Below are 16249 nucleotides of genomic sequence, written 5' to 3'. Positions count from 1 at the left end.
AGGTTGTCTCTGGCCAGTCATTCTGACTCAGGATCCATCCTGATGGCACATGCATTGCTCAGCCATGATGGATTCCAGCGAGAAGGATTCTAGGAGGTTGGTAGGACATATGGACTGGCATCTCCTCTCTCCTTTTGACCTTTCCTGAATTCTTCTGGTGGGTGGTAGCTTGTTAGTTCCTCGTTCCTTACCAGGACCTCCTGTTGTAAGATAACTCATTCAAGTGGTTACTATCATGCCTGGCCATGGCAGGCAGTTTCAGTCAGTGGTTCCCCTAACATAATCACAGCAATATTTTTTAGAACTTAAAGATTTTAAAGAACTTAAAGATTTTTTTTCACTTGTTTAGAATTGCTGGCACACAGTGATCACAAAAAGCAGAAGGGCTTTAGTTGGTTTTATTACTGGTTTAAAATTCACTAAAGACAGAGCTCTCTATTATTGTCTGCACGGGGCAGATCTCTTCCATTGCTCTTCCTTTTCACCCACGACTGTTCCATAGTTAAGCTAGTTAAAGCCGGTTTTGTTGATTTAATCATATGTTATAATGCAGTCAGGTTTCAGAAGGGAAGCACTGGGAATTCATATTTTTTAAATGACCAAACCTAAAATTCCTTATGCAATAAAAATGATTGCCCAATGACTTACCTTTCTGTGTATGCAATTGTCCTAAACTGAAGAAACTCAAGGGGAAAAGAATCGGAAAGGGACGTGAGGGTTGCAAGTGCGAACTCCCAGAAGATCCAGATGAATGCGGTCCATGAGTGAGTGAGGGTTGCAAGTGCGAACTCCCAGAAGATCCAGATGAATGCGGTCCATGAGTGAGTGAGTGAGGCAGGGGAGAAAAGTGTCGAAATGGAAAGAAATGCCCTGCCGGAAGTGGCCAGGTGGCATGAGGCACAGCCCCTACTCAGCCTCATCCAAATGTATCCTTGTGGGATGCAGGCCCATGGTTACCCTGATCTGGCAATTTTTTCATGAGGAGCCAACAATCCGATGTCTATGTAAGATCCCTTGATTTTTAAATGATGAAAATTAATTCAAACTCTAGAAAACACTGTGCACTGCAAACAAAACACATCTGCAGCTGCAGTACGCCCGCAGGCTACCAATTTCCTAATGAAAAATGCAAGCAGTGACTGAACCAGCTACGGAAGCCAAGAAAATATGCTTTATTCTTCGATCCTTTTCCTTTCCCCAAATGTGACATTTTAGAAAAATCCGGATACACTTATATCGTATCCATAATCTGCAGTTTAACAAGAAAAGCAGCATAATTAGAGTAAATAGTTGGGAGTGGCCTGAACGCCCAGAGCCCTCCTTTCTCTTGAGTCAGAGCCCAGGATGGTGTCACCCAGATGCCTGTTAACTAAGTGACATACACCAGATTTATTTAACCACTGTCAAACCGCATTTTTTTTTTCCCCTAGGGCAATAAGTTAAAAGATTATTTACCTCCCCTGGTTACAAAAAGAGGAAATACTTCTTCCAAGACTCAGGGTAGCTGCGGCCAGTTCTCCCGGAGAAATTATTTTACCACAAAGATTCAGAGCGCAGAGCCCGGAAGCCTTTGCCCACCAGCCTCCCTGCCGCTGCACTGCATGGGCAACTTCTGAGAGGTGAGTGTTTTATTAGCCTCCAAAAGTTTCAGGCCCTGAGCATCTGAGATTGATAGTTAAGAACATCATTCTAAATCCCTGTATGTAGATTTCATTTGATTTGGCATTTGGCATATTAAAAGAGAAGGTGTTTTTCAAAAAAAAGACAACAGTAGAAGCTGTTCCCACCCCCCCTCCACTTCCACAGAGAATTAAAGCTTTGTGTATCTTAATTAAAAAGCTATTTGCTAAATCCTTTAACAGAATTTCTAAGTATCCTCAAGGTTGGGTTCCTGCAGGGGTCAAACAGAATTTAAAGCAAGAATTTGAAGAAGGCTTTGTCCTCTGTGCCCATTAAGAATTCTCTGGTTTAAGTTGCATGGAAGCTGCCCTGTATGGCCAGGTGGGCATGGCTCCTCTATGTGACCTCCCAGAGACACGGAGTCTGCAACTGTGAGCCCCGAGGAAAAGCTTTGCATGGTCCCAAGCCTTACTGTTAACCCAGTAAAGACCCCAAAGTCTAATCTCTGACTCTGTCTACCGCAAAGAAACAGGCCTAAGAAGGGCATTTACACATGAAGACAGTCATCTCCCTGTATAAGAGGAAAAAACACTCAAAAGAAGTGAAGTCTTTCCCTTTTTCACAAATTAGTTTCTTTTAAAAGAAAATGTCCATCTGTATCATATTATCTCTTTTCTAGTGGTTATGTTCTGGGTCAATTTTTTTTTCTTTCTTTTTTTGCAAACAACAACAAAAAGATTAGAAATGACCATTAACAAAAACCAATATGACCTGATTATATTCTCCCAAATGTCTATTTCTGAAATTTCTATCATCAGAGTATTCAGGTGTCTGGGGCAAGTGTGCTATTTTAACATCAAACAAGAAAAGAAAAGAATAAAGATATTCTTGATCATATCAAAAGATGGGAGGCCAAGTTGCTGACCCCAATTTTTTCTGGAGGGGTTGGGGTAGGGAGAGGGGATTATCATCTTAAAATTACCCAATCCATTCTAACTACTAGAGCTTCACTTGATTAATAGAAAGCTTGTCTTTTAAAATGGATTCTCGGGACTTCCCTGGTGGTGCAGTGGTTTAGAATCCGCCTGCCAATGCAGGGGACATGAGTTTGATCCCTGGTCCGGGAAGATCCCACATGCTGCGGAGCAACTAAGCCCGTGTGCCACAACTACTGAGTCTGCGCTCTAGAGCCCGTGAGCCACAACTCCTGAAGCCTGCGCGCCTGGAGCCCGTGCTCTGCAACAAGAGAAACCACCGCCATGAGAATCCCATGCACCGCAGCAAAGAGTAGCCCCCGCTCGCCACAACTAGAGAAAGCCTGCATGCAGCAACGAAGACCCAACGCAGCCAAAAATTAAATAAATAATAAAATAAAATAAAATAAAATGGAATTTCTTCAAAAGAACAACTTTCTAACAGTGAAATTTCTAGCATCAGTGGAGAAAAGCTATTTTTAGAGAAAGATCCCATTCCCCAAAACAATATGATAGAGGCACTGTGTATCTTCCCCTCTGAGCCCAGCTGGCCCTATAGACCTGCTTATACACATGTGCCCCTCTGGAAAGACCCCTTGAAACCCTGACCACATGAGGCTTCGGAGAACTTGCAGTGATTTAGAATGTGCTGGAACCGTCCTGAAAGCCTTACATTTGGCAGAAGTCATTCCTGCCCCTTCCTCCTAGTCGCTCAATTCTGGAAACCTCTCTCATAACCGGATAGTCTAATAGTTAAGTGTCTTAAGAGCATGGTGTTTGGAGTCAGAATGCTTAGGACTGAACTCCAACTCTGCAATTTGCAAGAGAGGTTCTCTTAACAGACCTCCAATGAACGGACTCACCGGCTTAACCAATGCAGGTAAGTTATGTCTAGCACACCTGAGCACTTCAGCTTTAACTACTTTTGAATAAAGGATCAACTATAAGGCAAGCCTTAGGATGTCAGAGGGAGCTCCTTAGACACATAGCAGACTATAGACTATAGGGCTGATTAGGAGAGAGATTTAATGCCCTTGATTTGGGGGGCCCAATTTCAAAGCTAAGTAAACTTCTGTTACAACTCGGTTGTTTTAGGTGGTAGCTAAAACGTAAAAATAAAAAGGCTGACATATTTTCCTGGGTTTCAGTGTGGGCTGTGCTTAAACTATGCTTGGCACACAGTAAATGCTTGTGAAATGTCATTTCTTTTGTCTTCTTTCTCTGTCCTTTGCTACTCAATGCTTCGCACTCCACTACCAGAAAATAAACCTAAAGCCATATTAAGTAACCAAAACTTCCTGCAATTCTCCTCAAAAATGTCTTTTATGGATGAAATTGTGCTTTTGTGTGATTACAGAAGACAGCATATAACTCTTAGTAAATACTAACATAGCTGATGCCAAGGGGTGGGAACTGGTGACTGGATATCACCTCCAGCAGATGGTTTACTGTGACCTCCTTCACCAACTCAGATAACACTGACAAGAAATATGCCCTGTTTATTAATAGTGATTATTTCTGTGGAATCAAGGGACTAGGGGCAAATGTGGGAGAGTGTTCATCCTTATGGTGCCGAGGGATATTTGCAGTTTGAAAAAGCGTACCCACTCCCTCCCCCAGGGTTATTCCGGTCTGCTCCCACCCCACCCTCAGTGGAGATTACTGCTTTTGATTTTTCTAGACTTTGTCTTTTAGAGGAGGAAAAATAATTTTCCTTCTACCTTTCATTGTTCCTGGCTAAGTACCCCACCACCACCACCCCGTAAAAAAGACAGATTAATAGAGGAAAAAAAAATTTTTTTTTTCATTTATTTATTTTTGGCTGTGTCGGGTCTTCGTTGCTGTGCGGGGGCTTTCTCTAGTTGTGGTGAGCCGGGGCTACTCTTCGTTTTGTTGCACGGGCTTCTCATTGCAGTGGCTTCTCTTGTTGCGGAGCATGGGCTCTAGACACGCGGGCTTCAGTAGCTGTGGCACGCGGGCTTCAGTAGTTGTGGCTCGTGGGCTCTAGAGCACAGGCTCAGTAGTTGTGGCACACGGGCTTAGTTGCTCAGTGTCATGTGGGATCTTCCCGGACCAGGGCTCGAACCCGTGTCCCCTGCATTGGCAGGCAGATTCTTAACCACTGCACCACCAGGGAAGCCCTAAAGGAAAAATTTTTTTAATTATGTACGTACAGGAGCCCCACTTAAAAGGTGGCCAGAAGATTGAGGATTATATTCCATCCTGAGCTAAGGAAAGGGATGGGGTCTGGGGCTTAAAGGTCAGGGAAGGCAATTCACCGGAAGGTGAAAAGTGGAAATGTTTGGTAAACACAGGCAGCTGGGTCAAGGAGATAAGTCAGATGAAGAAGTGTAATAGCTGTCTTCGGGATACAGTCCCCTTTTCTCATGTAAATTTTCATTACAAATGTAAGATTTCCCTTACAAATGGGTAACTTCTACTCTGTTTTCAGAGCTTCTTCTATGCCTGCAGTTCTTTAAAATAAACAGCTCAAAATAATTCTTCCTCTCCAAAGAGGCATATTTTGCAGCGGCACATTCTGCTAAGCCTTCAGCATTCACAGCAGTCAAATACAAATTGTGTGTTCTTCTGGCTGCTCAGCTAACAGTGTTCAATTAGCTTGCCTAACAACGTTTTATGACCTAATAATGTTCAGTTTCTCAAGCTGATGTTAGACGTTATGAAAATCACATTAGCTCTGCAGACGGACAAGCCAGCCACATCGAGGCTGGCTCCTGTCAGCCTCCACACATCTCAGCCCGTGAGTTTCTGAATTCTGAGCCCTGCTTCAGGTACACAGGCGTGCCCTCATCTGCCAGGGCCACAGATAAGATGAGAGCTAAGAATCAGACCTTTAATTTCCTCAAAGCCTAGAAAATTCTCAACCCACCTAAGTAAAGAAATAAAAATTAAAGTACATATTTAACTGGGATGAATTGGGTGATTGGGATTAACATATATACACTAATATATATAAAACAGATAACTAATAAGAACCTGCTGTATAAAAAAATAAAATAAAATAAAATTCAAAAAAAAAATACATACCTAACTAAGGTGTGATTCTGATTCTTCCCTATCAGAAATACACTGAAACCCAGGAAATAAAATCTCTCTCCTAATGAGCCCGGGCGCATTTGAAGAGCTCTCCTTTGACATTCTAAGGTTCTTTTCATCCCATCGTTGGAATGAAATTTTTTTTTATAAATTTATTTTATTTATTTATTTTTGGCTGCATTGGGTCTTCGTTGCTGCGCACGGGCTTTCTCTAGTTGCGGCGAGCAAGGGCTACCCTTCTTTGCGGTGCGCGGGCTTCTTATTGCAGTGGTTTCTCTTGTTGTGGAGCACGGGCTCTAGGCACACGGGCTTCAGTAGTTGTGGCACGTGGGCTTAGTAGTTGTGGCTCGTGGGCTCTAGAGCACAGGCTCAGTAGTTGTGGTGCACGGGCTTAGTTGCTCCACGGCATGTGGGATCTTGCCAGACCAGGGCTCGAACCTGTGTCCTCTGCATTGGCAGGCGGATTCTTAACCACTCTGCCACCAGGGAAGTCTGGACTGAAATTTAAATTGACTTTTCATAAGCAAAAGCCCACCCAAACAAAGGAGGGATTGGTTCCTCCCCCATCACTGGTTTTCAGCCTGCGGCACTGCAGCCAACAGTAATGATTTCCATTCAAAAAACAAACCTCAGTTACACACGTGTACACACTGAGCAAAAGAATTTGTGCAGTGTGTTCATTGCTTACTTTTCTCCTGGAATACACGATGAATTTTTATGGAGGGTAGGAGAGGAAGGGAAGAACCACATTCAAGTGAAACCCAACATCCTTCTCCTCTACAGTGTCATTTCAAAAGCCAGATAAAAGCCAAATGAGGAGCCTGGGAGAAGAGTGTCCAACGTAGCTGTTCTGAAAACCACCCTCCATTTCATTCTGGAGCAGGGAGGTTTCACCACACATCACAAAAGCTTCTCTCCTCGCAGAAAATTAACTGGTAAGTGCTTTCTTGTTTTCCTTGAACTGCTGTGTTTGGAACTGACCTGATGAGGATGCCTGCAGATGATTTATTTATAAAGCAGTAATTGGACTAACTACCAGCTGGCAAAAAAGGAAAAGGACTCCTGATAGTTTATGAAAAGCTCTCTGTGCAGATTCATATTTTTGGTCCTGTCAAAAGTGTTTAGGAAGAGTGTAACAGGGTTTACAACAGCTGTGATTAAACCTAAAACACTGAGAGGACAGGAGGAGGTTGCTAGGGTAGGGGTTGGTAGGGCACAGTGAACTTTCAGTCATTTCCTCAGCATTTACCTAGCAAATTACAGCTCATAAATGTAGTGGTGACTCAGAAATGTCAAACATCATTAGTGGAAAGCCCACTGTAGTGAAATCGAGTAGGAGGAAATGGTACTCAAGATGAAAATTGATTTTGCCCTCCTTCAATTACAAGGCAGGAAGAAAGTTCCAAATTGAGTTGTACTGTGGCTTGGTTTTCTCCTCTCTTTTTAAAATGAATAGCTTGTGGCTCTTCAAAACAAACATTTCTTTGTTGCTGCGTTTTTGAAATCTCGTAATCAATTGCCTGTTAGAATAATTGGTATCTGGGCTCATCTAATGAAGGACAAATGGCTAATTGAAGGCGAGTACTTGGAAGAAAAGGTTCAGCTACCTTGACTGTTCTTTTGGTAGTCAGATAACTGGGAGCGCCAATTGTTTTTTGTCTGATAGTTTATCCTTCCCTCCAAATGAAAGCTAGTGAAAACCAAATGAAAATTTGATAATGGAACTTTCACCAGCAATTATTCTCTTAAATTGGCCTTTCTCACTTAAAAAAAAACTCATTCGCCCAAGCTTCCGCAAACTTGTTGCTAAATTAATCCACTAGTATGTTTTGTTTTGTTTCGTGAAAAAGTCAATGGGCTGCTCTTGAATCTCAGATTACCTAGTTCAAGTAATTCCTCTTTCTAAATAATTCTCATCATGTTTGCACTTCTTCCAAACACTAAATGATTTCTAAGTTTTTTCACGGCCTTTATTTATGATTTTACCCAAGACTTCTTAAGTCATTTAGTTTATAAAAGAATGTCATACATTTTCTGTGTTACTTTACCCCTGTCATCTCCCTGAGAGATAGCTATTTAACCCAACATTCCCCTTTCAAAGGCTACAGCAGTTGAAGCTAACTCATGGAAGTAATTTTAAAAGAAGACAAAGTTTTATGCTAAAAGACTTTTTTTCCGAATTGCTTATAATTTTAAAAAGTCAGAAGCAATCTAAATATCCAACAAATATGCAACAAATAGCTTTCTAGTGCAACCCAAATCTGTGGTTGCACTAGAAAGCTAGTTAAGAAACATCTTGTATATTCTCAATGGAAATATTTAGTCGTCATTAAGTTATCATAATTTGGAGGGATATGTAGCATCATGGATGAGTACTCATATTATAATACTAACAATAATTATAATTGTGTAAAAAAGTAAATGGAGTTGAAAAAATTGAAGAAAAACATGCAAAATTGAAAATGGTTGTGTTAAGCTGATAGTGAACTGATGGTATATCAGGGAGGAAAAACTTTTCCTCTGTCCTCTTAAGTTCTGTTTCTGAAGGCCTGTGAATTAAACTAACGAATGACAGATTAGCAAGAGATAACACAAAATTTAATCATGTATTTTTATTAACATACATAGGGGAGTTCACAGAAAAATGTGACTCAAAGGGAAGGCTAGAATTTGGAGCTTATATACCATCTTAAGGGGAAGGGAAGAGAGAGAAGGATACTTACAGGAAAACAAGTGACTTATTAATAAGGGAAGGGGAGGGGGAGAAAGGGGACTTATGGGAAAACAAATGACTTTTTAGAAATATAAATGGGCTTTAGGAGAATAGATAGGCGATGCGATAGTTTTTGTGACATTGTCTGTTTAGATCTGATGTGGAGACTTCTCATCTATGGCGATGAGTCAACCTTACCTTGTTGCTCCTGGGAGGGGATTTATGACAACTGAGTTCTTTTGGGACCTCAAATGCCTTCTGCTCAGAATAATTTTTATGCCACAGTAGCATATGCTGGACCCCTTCAGATCATATAGCTCTTCTTTTTTCCCAGATTTTCTCTAGTAGTCCATTACTTGTATAACTTTAAAACTTTATAATTTTGAAAAGTCCCATCTACTTTTTTCTTCAGGTCTCAGTTTTCATATAAACCACAAAAAGTTAAACCCTCAATCTGGTGGGGGGGGTCTTCAGTTCTAATTCACCTGGTTTCTTTGGTGGCATTAACTTTAGTAAAGGTTCCTGCCTCATAAAACTTCCTTTTAAAAAAAAAAATTATTGAAGTATAGCTGTCTTACAATGTTGTGTTTAATTTCTCTTTTTTTAAATTTTTTTTAAGTTCATTTATTTATTTATTTTTGGCTGCATTGTTGCACGCGGGCTTTCTCTAGTTGTGGCGAGCAGGGGCTACTCTTTGTTGTGGTGCGCGGGCTTCTTATTGCAGTGGCTTCTCTTGTTGTGGAGCACGTGCTCTAGGTGCGCAGGCTTCAGTAGTTGCGGCATGCGGGCTCAGCAGTTGTGGCTCGCGGGCTCTAGAGCGCAGGCTCAGTAGTCGGTGGCTCACAGGCTTAGCTGCTCCGCGGCATGTGGGATCTTCCCAGACCAGGGATCGAACCCATGTCCCCTGCATTGGCAGGCGGATTCTCAACCACTGCACCACCAGGGAAGTCCCCTTGTGTTTAATTTCTACTGTACAGCAAAGTGACTCAGTTATACATGTATATATTCTTTTCCATTACGGTTTATCACAAGCTATTGAATATAGTTCCCTGTGCTCTACAGTAGCACCTTCTTGTTTATCCATCCTACATGTAATAGTTTGCATCTACTCATCCCAAACTCCCAATCCTTCCCTCCCCCACCCCCTGCCTCATTAAACTTCTAATGCAAGTAGTAAAAGCCAAGACCACAATAAAAACTGATAGTATAAAAATTTTAAAGATAGAAAAAACATAACTAGCTAAATGAAGGTTAATGCAGCATTATCTTAAATTGGACAATTTCCAAACATGCCCCAAATCTGTGGTTCCACAATATCTTTATATTTGCTATTTTGCTTTTGTCTGTCACCCCAGAGTTTAATCCCAACTATGCCTCTAACTTGTTTCATGGCTTGAGGCAGAGCAAACTTCATGGGCCTCAGTTTCCTTTCCTCTTAAATAAACCTGACAGGCGAGGTTCCTTCCAGTACTCCAATCTCACCCCTTCCCCTTTTTTCAACCTCTGCTTACTAAGTCATTGCTCAATGTGATATATGTAATGGGTTCCTAGCACATACAGTGGGTAGCTAATAAATATTTGGTGAGACAAATCTTTTATTCAGATTTTATGTTTTCATATTCTTCAGTTATCATAGTATGTTCTGATTATTCCATGATACTCAAATAAGATGAAAAATGCTCTTCATTGTTAAAGAAACTGGATGTCAGTAGGAACAAAGTAAATATGAGTCAGGCACAAACTTTTTGCTAGAAATTATTTGCAAGTCCTTCCTTCAGCCTAATGAATATAATTGGCAAGATGATTAATTAGAAGGTAGAAGGGCAGGGGTTAAATAGACCCTGGCTTTGCCTGTGGAAGAGTTTCTCTCTGTGTGAAGCATACTGACTCAGGCAAGAGCCAACCATCCAACCTTAGTCTCATTGGCCCCTTGTTCAGCAAACACAATCAACCAGCCCATGTGAACTCAAGTGTGTGAAACACTGCATACAGCAAGTTTTTGCAGGATGAGTGCAAATAAAGACTTGGCTTGTGATAAAGGAATTTATCACATCAAATAAAGAAGGTATGTTAGGGCTTTCTGAATGATTTAAATTTTGTTTTGTTTTGTTTTACTCTCAGTTTCAAGCAAAGGAAGATGGGAGTTGGAAAGTTTGGTTCCTTATTTGGAAGTTTGCTATTTTCCATTTTGGGGGTGGTGAAGGAGGTTGTTTGTTTATCATTAACTAAGAGAAGCCATCTTACATATCACATTCAGTCAAGCAAACATTGAACCATCAGCTGATTTGCTAGGAGAGGACACAAGGATTTTAATGGAAAGTTCTTGCCCTTAGTAAGCTTAGAGTTGTGCTGCCTGGGAGACATAATTAAGTTATTAAACTAAAAAGTTTTAAAACTATGTAATACTTACAGGATATGGAGTTTAGAAAAGGGAGGGATGGAAGTGGATGCGAGTATGCAAGTTAACAGTTTATGGAAGAGGTGACACAGAGAGAGAGGTGGGTACTGGTGTCCCATCATGAGTCAAAGTGAGATGACAAGATTTGGACTTGACTGAGCAACTGATGGGGTGTACCCACCAGAAGTCCTTCTTGGCCTGAGGAGGCTTGTGGAAGAACTTGCTAGGAGGGGGAGCCCAGAACAGCCTTTGACCTCTGAGAGGAGAGGGGGTGTAAGAGCAGCATGCAATTAAAAATGCAGAGTTGTTTCCACTAAAACATCAGGGCAGAAGCAGGCCTATTTTGGGTCTCCTCTAACAAAAAAAAGGATCTATATAATGGAAGTGAATTGAGCCCTCTGCCCTCGCTTCATCCCAAGTCTCTAGCCAGCTTTGACAAGGTGAGTAGCCAGCACTCTGGCAACACACCTGATGGAGTCGTGGTACCCAAGAGGAGCAAACGTGTCTACAGACACATGTAATGCATCTTCTGGAGGCCCTGGAAATACTTTCCAGTGAACTCTTCTCAAGTATGATCTCTTTATTGGGCAAATATAGTGGATATTACATCAGCCAATGAGGACACCTTAATGAATCCTGAATTAAAATTCTAAATACTACCCCATTTGTGCCCAGTGTGAACTGGGGAAATTTTCAGGTTACAATAAATATATACTTACATAGCACTTTACAGTTTTCACTGTGCTGTTTCTGTTCTCTAGGAAATCCATGCCTAATTAAATTCTGCATTGAAGGTTCTCATTATGTCCTGAAAACCTGTAATACCAGTGTTGCTGATATACATACAGTATTTCAGAATTTAACCAAGCCACATAATATAGGTGCACTCAAAGGCTAACCCAACTAGGACCAAGAAATTCTCAAGTGGACTTTGCTTGGGGTGTAGTTTTTATTTTTTTAATTGTATTTTTTAATTTAAAAAATTATTTATTTATTTGGCTGCTCCAGGTCTTTAGTTGCAGCAGACGGGATCTTTGTTGAGGCATGCGGGATCTAGTTCCCTGACCAGGGATTGAACCTGGGCCCCCCTCACTGGGGGCCCCTGCACTGGGAGCTCGGAGTCTTTTTTTTAAATTAATTAATTAATTAATTTTTATTTGTTTATTTTTGGCTGCGTTGGGTCTTCGTTGCTGTGCGCAGGCTTTCTCTAGTTGCGGCAAGCCGGGGCTACTCTTTCGTTGCGGTGTGCAGGCTTCTCATTGTGGTGGCTTCTCTTGTTGCGGAGCACGGGCTCTAGGTGCATGGGCTTCAGTAGTTGTGGCACACGGGCTCAGTAGTTGTGGCTCGCAGTCTCTAGAGCGCAGGCTCAGTAGTTGTGGCGCACAGCCTTTGTTGCTCCGCGGCATGTGGGATCTTCCCAGACCAGGGCTCGAACCCGTGTCCCCTGCATTGGCAGGTGGATTCTTAACCACTGCGCCGCCAGGGAAGTCCCAGGGTGTAGCTTTTAAATTGAAGACTGAAGTAGAGTAGAAAAAGAATTCAGGCCCACCACGGGGTCAGGTGGACTAAGTTAGAACACCAAAAACATATGAGACCTTGTTGGTACTGCTGACAAAAATGCAATCACTAGATGGCAAAGTTCAAAGCATGGTGAAACCAAGAAAGTAATTTATTTCATAAAATTTAGCATATAAAGAATTCAATAAGGATAGGTCATAGTCTTCACTCAGGAATCATGCAGAAGCAAAGCTTATCCTGTGTGCTTTGAAAGCCCTCAAGGGTTACTCTCTGAAGTTCTAATTTTGTGTTTCTTTTTATGCAAGAAACAAAAAAGTTATTTAAGAACAATCCATGGTCAACCAGCCAGTCACTTAGTAAAATAACCAAATCAGTTGGGTATTGTAGGGGTGGAAAACTTTTCCCTTCTTCCCTTCTAAGTTATTTGGCTGGTGTAATAATTAAATTAGCATAAAACCGATTAACAGGAGAAAAATTTAATGTCATGTGTACGGGAGTCCATATAATATGAGATTCAAAGAAGTAACCAAGGCAGGCAGATTTTATACCTTTTAGACAAAGAAACAATAAATTTGTGAAGAATTGACAGCACAAAGAATTTTGGGTTTGGGGTAGTAAATTAGTGAAGAAGTAACAAGTTTTGTTTATACAGCCTTCTTGGCCCTAAATTCCCTATTTCTGGTGATAAGGATATCTTCTACCCTCCTGATACAGGGAGGGTACCTTTCACATAGGAGATTTATTTTCTGCTTTCAGGGGGACAAAGGAGGGTCAGAGTGTCCTTCTTGCACCAACTGTTTCTCAAGTAATTTTAATTCAAAATATTAATATGCCAAAGTGGCATATTTGGGGGTAGCATATTCTGCTCCCTTTCAGTATAGTTCCTCCATTATAAATGCTTTACACAATCGCATATAACAGACCCCAGCATTCAACAAAAAGTGATCATTATAAACAGACATAATAATTACAGAAGTGTTTGAGGAACACTAGGGGGTGCATCAGGGCTTGGGATAAAGGCAGAGTTAATACTAAAAAGGGAGAACTTCATGAAGAAGGACTTTTGCAAGGAGGTATGCAACCTGGCAGCTTAGAAAAGAGAGAATCAAAGCCAAGTGTAATAATAAGTGCTGGGTTAATTTTCATTAGGACCTAAGGGCATGAAAAATAATTTGTATATGAAATTAGATCATTAGACCTAGAAGAAAGTGCTTATAGATATGACACCCTTAATTTTTCATAAAACTTTCTCTTTGGCAGTTTATAATGATAAACCTCTATTTCAGTGGAAAACATCTGGTAATGGAGCATTCTGCTTAATTATGTAGCTAAGAGTTGACATAGTTTTTTTTTTAATGAAGTTATACCATATAAAAGTGCTGTTATTTGACCTTGACAATGTTGTATGCTTCAACATAAAATATGGATTACTAATTTAATAAAAACAGTAAGATATATTCATATATTATTTGCTTTATTACATAAGTATTTGTTTGATTTGTGTATTTTATTAATGCACATTATATAGTTAACTATGTTTAACACTAAAACTATACTAAACATACTATAGTTTTGAGGACGAGAAAGTACTTCCTCTTTCATTCACTAAACTTTTATTGAGCACCTATTATGTTTCCTGCACTCTGTTCTGTACTTGAGATACAAGGATGAGTAAAACTTAGACCTTGCCCTTGAGGCTCTCACCGTTAAGCAAGGGAGACGAACACATTAACAGATGATTACTAGAGAGACGTTGTGTACAAGGATTAAGAAGGAAGTCCCTGAAGTCAGACAGACCCAGAAGTCTTGCCTGGGCTTCACCACTTTTGCTAATTGCCCAACCTCTCTTAGCCTTATAGAAATAATAGTACCTCACAGGGTTGTTGTGAGAATGAAATGTGAAAATGCATGTAAAGTTGCTTAGCATTGTAGCGTACTTAACAAGTACTCAGGAGATGTTACCGTATTACTGTAATGTGTTAAAAGGTATTATATACTTACGTGTGCTTGGTATTTGCTTCCTCATTTTGAATGTATTAGGTAAACTAGTCTTAATTATAAGCAATACATTGTTAGACAACTGGTTTATAGTGAAGTAATTTGCTCCTGATAATAGTTTAGAGAAAAACCTCATCATCTTGCCCTGTAAGTGGGACCTGTTGTCATTCAAAAGTCCTGGCCTAATTAAGTGGCCAGACAGATTTAATACATCTCTAAGGAGTGAGATTCAACATTCTTTTAACACCTTTAATAAGACCTAATGGATTTGATGGTAATTAAGAGCTTAAATTTCCTTCTCAAACTCACCTTTGCCTTCTCAGACAAATATAAATAAATGTTAGTTGCTGCAATGCCCGTGAGCATGAATGCCTTTTATCAAAACCCACTGAATAGCTGTTCTTCTAGTCAATAAATATTATTGAGCTCTATTCTCTGCCTGGCACTGTGCTAGGTTCTGGGAGTATAAGGTAAGCAAAAGTACATTCTGGTGGAGGAGAGACATTCATCAAATAAGCATTCAAATATATAACTAAAAATTCTGTGTGAAGCGTGTAGATCAGGGACCCTGAAATAAGTTGAGGAATAGGCTTGTAGAGATCAGGCAAGAATTCTGGAAATCAGGCAAGGAAAGTAATATCTAAAAACACAGCTTACCCTTTAGAAGAAATGGTGGTTTTCTCCTTAATACCAAACCATCAGCAAGTTCAGGAAATAAGAGCTTAGTCAAATCAATTGTTTGGTTACTTTATGGGAAATACTAAGTTTATATAAATTGTTTATTCTATTACCCAACTGTATAGATAATACTAAACATGACTCTTCTGTTTCATTGTCATTCTGCCCCATATAGGCTTTCATTTCATTAAGTCTATTCAAAATAAAACCATTCACCTCTGGGTTGATTTTACCATTATCAACACACTCACACACACAGCGTATTTAATTCAGTTCTTTACATGCACCAACCAAGAAAATGGAAAAACTTAGAAGATAGTAAAATGACTAAATTCTTCCTTCCTTGTCTGGGAGAGATGCCTTGCTCTGGAATGATATTTCATGTATAAGCATAGCATTTCTCCTTGGTTTGCTTTTTGGTTTTTGAGAGATTGAATAAGGAAGGGGGAACTTCAGCACACACCTAAAACTGTTTATCTCTTAAGAGGAATTATAACATACCAAACACGATATAAAAGTGGTATTTTCAGATTTCCTCAGAAATGTATTCTATCCCCCAGAACACGGGCAGGCGTGGAGATGATTGTGGCGAGTGTCTCTTCATTTTAACTTTTTATTAGATTATTTATAAGAATATTCACTCATTTATTTCAGTCTTAATTAAACAAAAGCTTGATTTGTTAAAAACTAGATCTGTTTTCAAGCCATGTCAAATGCAATCTGTTCAAACTCAGTGAGTGCACTTCAATAATTTTCTTAAAAATGACCATTTCGGGACTTCCCTGGTGGCGCAGTGGTTAAGAAGACACCTGCCAATGCAGGGGACACGGGTTCGAGCCCTGGTCCAGGAAGATCCCACATGCTGCGGAGCAACTAAGCCCGTGCGCCACAACTACTGAACCTGCGCTCTAGAGCCCACGAGCCACAACTACTGAGCCCGCGTGCCTAGAGCCCGTGCTCCGCAACAAGAGAAGCCAGTGCAATGAGAAGCCCGTGCACCACAACAAAGAGTGGCCCCCGCTCACTGCAACTAGAAAAAGCCCGCGCGCAGCAATGAAGACCCAAAGCAGCCAAAAATAAATAAGTAAATAAATTTTTTTTAAAAAAAGGCCATTTCTTCCTTTTTACACTTTTTTCAAGCTCAGTAAACAACTCATTCATCAAACTTAAGAGAATGCCCAAACAGAATTTCTTTGGGAAAGCTCGTTTTTTGTTTTTTGTGGGTTTTTTTTTTTCTGAGCCAGACAATTGTTGTATTTTCCAGCCATTTGGATTACAGTAAGTCAGTGAGAT

General features: G+C 40.4%; 1 protein-coding gene across 2 annotated transcripts in view; it reads left to right on the top strand.

The window, feature by feature from the left end:
- The first annotated feature begins 1435 nt into the window (after positions 1-1435).
- The window catches only part of CMKLR2 (chemerin chemokine-like receptor 2), a 46875-nt gene continuing 32061 nt past the window's right edge, over positions 1436-16249 (top strand). For both annotated transcript variants that reach the window (XM_059928535.1, XM_059928536.1), the window contains exons 1-2: positions 1436-1619; positions 6435-6586. The gene's annotated coding sequence lies outside the window, so the exon portion shown is untranslated. The remainder of the gene's footprint in view (positions 1620-6434; positions 6587-16249) is intronic.

The sequence above is a fragment of the Balaenoptera ricei genome, chromosome 7, assembly GCF_028023285.1.
Source record: "Balaenoptera ricei isolate mBalRic1 chromosome 7, mBalRic1.hap2, whole genome shotgun sequence".
Classification (NCBI taxonomy): Eukaryota; Metazoa; Chordata; class Mammalia; order Artiodactyla; family Balaenopteridae; genus Balaenoptera; species Balaenoptera ricei.
Note: the sequence above shows the minus strand (reverse complement) of the source record. Positions and strands in the feature narration are given on the sequence as shown.